The sequence below is a fragment of the Pinus tabuliformis genome, chromosome 7 (assembly GCF_031772625.1).
Source record: "Pinus tabuliformis cultivar Carrire ecotype Pingquan chromosome 7, CPIR1, whole genome shotgun sequence".
Classification (NCBI taxonomy): domain Eukaryota; kingdom Viridiplantae; phylum Streptophyta; class Pinopsida; order Pinales; family Pinaceae; genus Pinus; species Pinus tabuliformis.
In genome coordinates, this window is record NC_142293.1 from 1,921,585,125 (window position 1) to 1,921,594,372 (window position 9,248).

At 36.5% G+C, this 9,248-nt stretch overlaps 1 pseudogene; it reads left to right on the forward strand.

The window, feature by feature from the left end:
- The first annotated feature begins 102 nt into the window (after window positions 1-102).
- LOC149256191 (dynamin-related protein 5A-like) lies at window positions 103-8,917 on the forward strand (annotated as a pseudogene).
- The last annotated feature ends 331 nt before the right edge of the window (window positions 8,918-9,248 follow it).

Consider the following 9,248-nt stretch of genomic DNA (forward strand, 5'->3'; position numbering starts at 1 on the left):
GTCTGCTTATCTTCTGCATATTCATGGACATCGGCCCTATCAATATCTATGGTGATTCCAAAATAATCATATAACACGTGAAGGGAAATCAAACTATAAAAAATGACAGTCTTTCTGGATGACTGGGCAGGATTAAGTCCCTATGGAAGCCTTCACAATTCCCTATCACACATATTAAGCGGGGACGAAATGAGCAAGCGGATGAACTATCAAAAAAGGGTATGCAGTCTCCATATGGTAAGTGGCATCTGAGTGTCTCTGTAGAATCTACAACATAAATCATTTAGCCTTTCTCTATGCCAGGCATTTAAAGTGGACAAAATCTAGTATGCTTCTTGCTCCCATTTTCTGGAAAAAATGTTTTTTGGTCAGGTATTGCCATATTTTTGAACTGTTGAATTTTTCCATGATGATAAGAACTCTATACAGACCTCATACTTGTCTTATGAACAAAAATGATGTAAATCTGAGAATACTTTCCAATTAGGATACTATGTTGGGGATATAATCTCACTCATATGTATATATGGATCCTTTTTTAATATAATAGAAGTACTATACAGATTTTCTTCTGAAGAAAAAAAGAAAAAAACGACACTCAGCATGAAGAACACTTTGGAAAACTCTGGCAAGTATCTATCTCGACTATTAGATCTGAGATTTGCAAGAAAATTTCTCAAAAATGTGAAAGAAACGGTAGATAGGAATGCCATTAATGACCTTACCTTCGAAGCCAAACTAATGGATGGACAACAACCGAATTGATGAATGGATGACATTAGAAACTATACAATAGTCATCATCCCTCGCGCTTTGGCCTACGCATGTGGTGGCATTGTGATGTCTGCTAAGAAATATATGCAGAAAACCAAAGTTGACTTTAGGAAAAGAGAAAATTTTCACATGTAAAAACAAATTAATGTATCCAACCCATCCCTATATGTCACGCAGTGACATAATAAATTTAATATTAATTATATACTAACATATTACATCATGAAAATAAATCAATCAAATACACACAAATACCAAATAAAATACTATATAAAAATAAGAAATACAAAACAAATATAATTCAACCAAAACAAAATAATAATAAATTTAATATTAATTATATACTAACATGTTACATCATAAAAACAAATCAATCAAATACACACAAATACTAAATAAAATATTATATAAAAGTGTCAAGTCAAACATTAAAACATGTTACATCATGAAAACAAATCAATCAAATACACACAAATACTAAATAAAATATTATGTAAAAAATAAGAAATGCAAACAAAATGTAATTCAACCAAAATAAGATAATAATAAATTTAATATTAATTAGATACTAATCATTAACCAATATTTAAAAATTTAAAAATAGCATTATTTATATTGAGTAATATCCTTCACACATTGTTTTATATAATTAAATTACATTATAAAAATAAAAAATTATATCAATTAAGGAAAAACAAATTTATTTCACTCTTTTGTTTAATATTACATTAAATAAACAAATTTAAATATAAATAAACTTATTTAATATTTTTTTATTATATTTTAAGATATATGTCAAAATTGAATCATATGATACCAAAGTTTATGTACATACAACACAACAAGACAAAATTGTATATTTCTGGGAGAAATTCAAAGACTGAAATCAATGTTTAACAGTTTTTCCATATGTCACATCTACAGGGAAAGAAATGACATGGCGGATAAGCTCTCAAAAGACGGTCTTCAACAGGATCTGGGCTGCTGGCAAATAGTAGAAGACGATCATGGACAAATCAGCAGATCGATCCAGCCCCCTTATCAACCTATCTGATTTCTGTGGCAAGAAATTGTTGTTTTTATCAAACAGAAAATGTGTAAAACCTCAAATCCTACAGCTACGATTCTGTGGCTTTTTTAAAATCTTTTCAGGAACAGTGGCGGGTTGTTTTCCTCAATTCCGAGGAGACCCGTTTCAGTTTTGCTCTCTTTCACGATTTTTCTATAGTCTCTATGTATGTACACCCGGCATTAAAGAACCACGGGTCAGCACAAATCAGAGACATTCACAGTACTTAAACGGATCAGTTCAGCAGGCATAAGGCAGAAAATTTTGCAATCCAGTTTTGAAAGAAACTCAGAATGAACAGTGATGCTTCGGCATATACAATGTAAACTTTTTATAATCTTAATAAAAAGTTTTGTTTTTTCCTTTGGAAAAAAAAAGACAAAATTGTATAGGAAATAAATCCTTTAATCTAATATAAAATTAAAATGAATCTAATTTACCTGACATTTAATTGTCTTTTCTTACATTGCTTTAAAAGAGATTCAACATAACTCAATCCAATATTTTAAATACATGTTTATGTGTTTTTTCTTTCTTATATAAAAATTATATATATAAAATAAATATTTATAAGAAATCAAAGATTGACAACAATTTTTTATTAAATTTAATATATAGACAACACATTGTCATTTCCACAATTCCACAGTCTCTTTTTTATCTTCCATAAATGCACCTAAAGGGCTTCACTTCCTACATTTTCTAGTAGGAATGGCATCTCTTCTTTTGTCAATTTTTTTATTTCAATCCCACGGTGATTTTCTAGTTTCTGAATTTTTACATCTCAATGCAAGGTAATTTACTCGTTTCCAACATAATTAATAGATATAATTGGTAGGGTTGTTCTAGTAAACTTGACTCGGTCAAGATATTGGTGGTATTCTGGCTTCAGGTATATGGGAATCCATGGTTTTTTCCCATGGTATTCATCTCCAATGAAGCATATTTAAAGGCTAGAAAGATCACAAGTAAATTGTCTTGGTGGCCACTAAGTGTTGAAAATGCAGCATGAAAATCTCAGTTTGACCTTGCCTTGGTCAAACTAGACAAAATTTGAATTTCCACATCAGCAAAAATCTTGGAGGTAGTTAACTAAGGTGACATGTCACTTGTCACTCAGCTAACTCAGTTAATTCGAGTTGGGGAAGCTTGAGTTCAGTTCAGTATGATTTATTGCTAATTTGTATAAATCTATTTTAGTTAAATTCAGTTATGGTCAGTTAAACTAGTTCTAACTGTTGGAGGAACTAGTGGAAGGTCAAGTTGTGGAAGTGTGATTTCAACTATACTCAGTGATCAACCAGTTAACTAATCAGAAAACTCAAAATAATTGATTCATGTAGAGAATTCGAGTTACCCAATTGAGGTGGAGATTCCAAGGTAGTGTACTATCAATTGCAGGCTATTCCAATGTGTATAGGTGGTGCATGTAGTCATTGGATCGACCTAAAGGAATTGTGAAATTTAATTGATGGAAATTCCTAATTAATAGGGGCCTAATTCCTCAAGGAACAACACAAGGAAATAGGAGCTTGGAGGGCTTGAAAATTGGCTAAGTGTTGGCCAGATTCTGTCAGTCAGGTAGAGGGATAGACTATACACTTGGAGGTTGCACTCAGGCTTGAGAAACATATGTATTACATCTCTATTATTTGATTGATGCAATACATATAGGAAGTGGTTTTGAGTAGTTCTTTTCCCCTAGATAAATCTCTATGTATGTTTGATGTTTCTTCTTGCATGTTTATGATTTGTGTTCTCTATCATGAATTGAATTCCACAGAGCAATAGAGTAGATTTGATTCTTATGTTTTAGTAAATTCCATGAGAAGTATCATATCTACACCATAATTTGTACATGGTATAGCAGTATTCACAGTAGAGCATAAATTTCAAAGTTTTTCAGCAGGAGGATCAAATTTGCAGGATCAAATCTTCAAAGCTAGAAAGATGTTTTTCTATGTACTAAGACTCGAGTATGCCCTTGAGGGAAGATCGAATTATGTTTCTTGGAAGGACCACATGGAGGCAGTGCTGGAAGAAAATGGATGGAAATAATTTGTTGATAATGACATCCCAAAACCAGGATTTGTTGATACTCAGAATCTAGCAAAATGGAAGAAGTGTGTAGCCAAGGTGAGGAGAATTATATTGGAGGGAGTACGAAACCACATTGTATCAAATATCCACAAGAAAGAGACTCCTTATGCAATGTGGAAAGCACTGACATATTTGTTCCAGAACAATAGTGACCACAGGAAGTTGGCACTCAAGGATAAACTTCGAAATGTCAAGAGGCAAAAGGATGACACTATTTCACAATATCTAATCAGGTTCACACAATGTGTTGATGAACTTGGTGGAGTTGGTGTTATTATTGTAGAAGATGATTTGGTAAGCCTAACCCTTCTAGGCCTTCCCAAGATCTGGCATAGCTACCAAGATTTGGTCAATGGGAGGGAAAAACTACCAAATTGGTAACGCTTATGGTCGAATTTGGTACAGGAGGAAATAAGGAGAAATACCAGAGATGGGACTTCATCCAAGGGAGAGGATGAAGAAAATTATGCTTTGGCTGGAAAGGAAAAGAAGGGAAAAGTGAAGAAATCCCAATCCAAACCAAAATCTAGTCAAGGGGCCAAGAAGAAGGACTTGTCAAAAATTAATTGTTTCAATTGTCATGAACTCGAGCACAATGCCACGAAGTGTCCACACAAGAAGGAAAGCAATAAGACCTCGGGAGGAGTAGAAGGTGAACCTTTGGCTTCACAATTCGAGCTTGACTTCACTCTCATCGCATGCATGGTGAGCATAGTGATGGGGAGTGTGTGGTACTTGGATAGTGGTGCCTCGTTCCATATGATGGGGAATAGAGAATTTTTTAGTGACTTGAAGGAAAAAAATATCGCGATGCACATCGATATGGGAGATGATATAAGGTATAATACGAATGGGATTGGTACAATCACGTTTTAGAGGGAGTCAGACTCCCCTCTTAGACTCAAGGATGTGATGTTTGTTCCAGGTCTAAAGTAAATCTCATCTCCTTCGTTGTTTTGGAAGACCATGGTTATGATGTGATCTTCAGCAAAGAGAAAGCATGTCTGAGACACATAGCCACAAGACAAGTGATGTATATCGAGGTTTATGTGCAGAATATTTATAGATGATTTCTCACAGAAGTGATGGATCTTCCTCATGAAGAAGAAAGATGATACATTCTCCAAGTTATTGGAATTGAAGGCACTGGTTGATAAAGAAACCGACAAGAAGGTGAAGGATCTCAGGAGCGATAATGGAGGTGAGTACGTGTCAAATGAGTTTAAAAATTTCAATGAAAAGGAATTCATTCGACGGGAGTTGACAACACTCCACAACCCACAACAAAATGGGGTGGTTTTGATGGTGTTGGACCCGCCAACATGTCAGGGGATCTCCCTGATAAGAAGTCCCAACTAGACCTCAGATCGTTTGGTGTAGGAGTCTTAGAAGTGGGTCATACGGTATTGCCTTGATTGTGGTTTCATGTAGATGAAAGTAAGATGTCCCAGTTGGTAGCAAGGGTGTGACGTGCAGTAAGGCAAGGAAGGTGTATGAATAGTTCTATCACGCTGAGAGTGAGGTGAGTGCGCCCCTTGGAAACCTGTGAAATCACGTGGTTAAGAAGGGAACACACGAGCATGGATGCATCACAAATTGGAAGGAAAGTAAGCTGACAATATAAAGTGATGGTTAAACCAAAATCAAATTTCAGTAAGATTCATACATATACAAAAAGAGTCTATACACACATGCATAAGCAAACATATACATATATCATTTAGAGTAAATAAGATATATGAAATACAATACGACATATGCATGAAATATGATAGCTCTATTATATTAAGAAGTGAAAGTTCCAATCATATAGTACAACCATGACCGACCACTAGTCCCAATAGCGGAACGTTACAGTCATTGCTGCCTACTCCTCCAAAGAGATGTACTAGCTCTACACTATGGAGAAGCCAAGTCTCATTACAATACTCTCCAAGCTTTCTCTAAGATACTCCTATCAGAAGCTTGGCTGACCAAAAGCCTCTACATTGAGTTATGAGGTACTATATAAAGAAAAGGGTGGGGTGACCCTTGACATTCCCCTTTGTTGATTGTTCATCTACCCTCATGACTCTTCAACTACTCTATGACTGTTACATTCAATTATTGACACTTGACAAGACGTTACATATAATCTGCACATGTACCCATGTGAGACAAAAATAGGCTTGAGCAAGCCATGCAAGACATCACTAGTACTCAAACAGTTATGGGAAGACCAAATCTTCGACATCCTTGCGATAATCGATGGTGGTCGACTGATGCCAAGCTTGGTCGTCCATGATGGTGTTCGTGTGCTCAAAGGTGATATCCTGTTGAAAGCGAACTCTTGCCTCTGTTGCATTCAGGCACACTGATATAGCTCCTCTGTCCAACTCGTTTGATAACATGCGCATCATCATCTTGAGTTCAACTAGACCAGCAACATACTCATGCATAGTGTATGTGCTGATCTTTGAGTGTGTGTTGGTAACCATGCACATCAACTTGTTAGAATACATTTTCATCTCCAGTCGAACTTGCTTCGTGTCTTCGCCTCGGTGAGTGTGCCAAATGGGTGGGATTGCATGCATGAGCACAATGATATCCATGCTCCTGAACACCCTTGCATGCGATCGACAACACTTCTCACCTTGTCTGCTCCATGCCATTTTTTGGATGGGTCCATAACCTATATGGGCACAGTTTCATCAGTCTATGCATGTTGCACCTCCTGCTATGCATGTTTCCACTGCAACTCATTTTATTGTCTGTGCAACTCCTGTTCTTCCTTGAGTTGCCGCTTCAACACCTATAACTCCTTCTACGTTTCTCTCTCTGCCTTTGCACGATCATAAATTATATTACTATATTAAAGAGTTATATATGTGGTATATTTAGACTAAAAGGTGTTTTCTTTGTGGGCTTGGGGTCAGCTAACACTGTTCACCCCAGCCAATAAGAAGCTTTCAATTTCATCATTTAAGCTAATTAAAATATGAAACCTCTCCAATTTATATCTAACATCTAAATTTGGCTCTTTCAACATGTTTTTGCACTACATAGGCTCATTTTCATAGAGAAGGCATCCCCTAGTAGCCATGGTTGTTTCAGTGTTGTTGAACTTGAAGAACATCTTAACCTTCACCTTCAACTAGTGCATTATTCATCCTAGCCTTTAGCTAGCACTGCCTTGTTTCTGAAATCATCACTTGGTTGAGGACAGTTCAACATTAAAGTCCTTGGAGCTACAGGAGTTTCCAGTTGAATATCTCTTAGCGAAAGAGCTTTGATCCCCTCACATTTTTTCAGTTGAGCTGAGGGATTCAATTCATTAGCAGAGCACACTCAGACAAAGGAATCCATGATGACACTCAACACAAGCTAGAGGCAAGAATCTCACTCTCAATATCAACAGAGTATATATGTTGACAACTTCTATGCATCGCGAGATGTTTGATCTCAATTCGAGGCCTACAATCGGCTAGCGCTATGGAATTTTGTGAGAAGCCCCCAATTCTCTAGATCGTTGTTCTCAATGGCAAGTCTGGTGGAAAAAATTCTCTGCTAAATGCTCTACTAGGCTTTAGATTCAATGTTAGAGAAGCTGAAATGGGAATGCGAAGGTCGTTAATGCTACAAATGGTGCACGACCCTTCGGTTGTAGAAACCTGTTGCCAATCTTAGGATGATGATTCTAATGACTATGAAGCTCCAATTGCAGTCTCTTCTACTATTGTTGATTCCATCAGAATCAGAACATAGGAGCATTTGAAGAAAATCTAAGTTGCAGTCTTTATGAAGCCTATTGTGATGCGGGCGGAGTATTCCTACTACCCAAATTTGACAATCATTGATACCCCTGGATTCGTTCTCAAGGCAAAGAAGGGTGAACCAAAAAGTACATTGGATGATATTTTAGCTATGGTAAAGGCATTGGCAGCACCCACCCACCGTTTACTTCTATTCCTTCAACAGAGTAGTGTGGAGTGGTTCTCTTCACTTTGGTTGGACACAATTCATGTAGTTGATCGTACTTTGAGGCATACAATTGTTGTTGTTTTTAAATTTGAACTTGCAATTGAGTGCACAAGAATTGAATATTCTGATTGTGGGAGAAGCACCATTGTTGGGGTTGGAGGTTATATTTCTTTTCATGTTGCTTTGAGGTGGGCATATGACCATTTCATCCAAAATTTGACAAAGAAATGCAAGGATCTTGTGAGGCATCATTTGGACTCGGTGACAAGTCCTTATTCTCAGGTTTATAGGCCATAATACAACATGGGAAATGGATTTTTTGGATTTGGATCATCAACCACAGGTTCAATCTCCTGCTCTAATGTTTATGCACCTTTCTAAAGATCTAGGATGTCCCCAAGATGAGGGATTGGATGAGGGACATGAGAATGTTGCTCCACCAAGGAACCTACAAGTAACATCAAACATAGGGTCTGATTCAATGGATCCACTTAGAGAAAGTCAAATGACTATCCCTGAGACACCTTCACTAGATCAACCAAGTCATGAGATCAGTGCAGCAAGGAAAAAGGAATATGGAATTTCCAGTGGGCGTATTGGCACTAAATTAGGATGGCGGAAGAGGAAAATTCCATTGGTATCTAATTCTTGTGTAGGTAAAAGCAAGGAACATAAACATTCCAAGTCGAATCTATTATTTGGGAACAACAGGTCTTCATCAACCTACAATGAAGTTTTTTCTTTCACTGCCCAACATTTTGGGAGTATTCGTGAAGCCCTCATAGAACATGTGTGCAATCCAATTTGAATGTTGGCTTCTTGACACGTCGAGACAAATTAGTAGTGGCACTGGGAGTGGAGCTATGTACCATGACTATTCAAACATTTATGGATATGTTTGTTTCACCTGGTGTTGTGGACCTTCTTAGGAATGAACGCCAAGTCACACAAAAGTTTCTAAAGACTTTGAAATCTTTCTTGAAGGAATTTAGGAATCTTTCTCATGCACTTTGATTTGGAAGGTTGTTGGAACTTGGGATTGAGAAAGGGAGGATACATTGTTCAAATAAATAGTAGGTGGAACCTGGTTGTAATCAAATATTATATCCATTAGTAGTGAGGATCATGGTAGTTGATAAAGAAATTGGAAAAGATTTGGTATTTAATCGAAGTGAGGATCAAGACTAAAATTGATAAAGAAATGGGCAAGACCTGATATCCAATGGAAGTCAGAATTAGGGCTAAGTTGATAAAGATATGAGCAATACTAGACAAGGGATCACAGTGACAGAATAGAAATATCATGTTGGCCCCCTCACAGTTTCAATTTATTTAATGCATCACA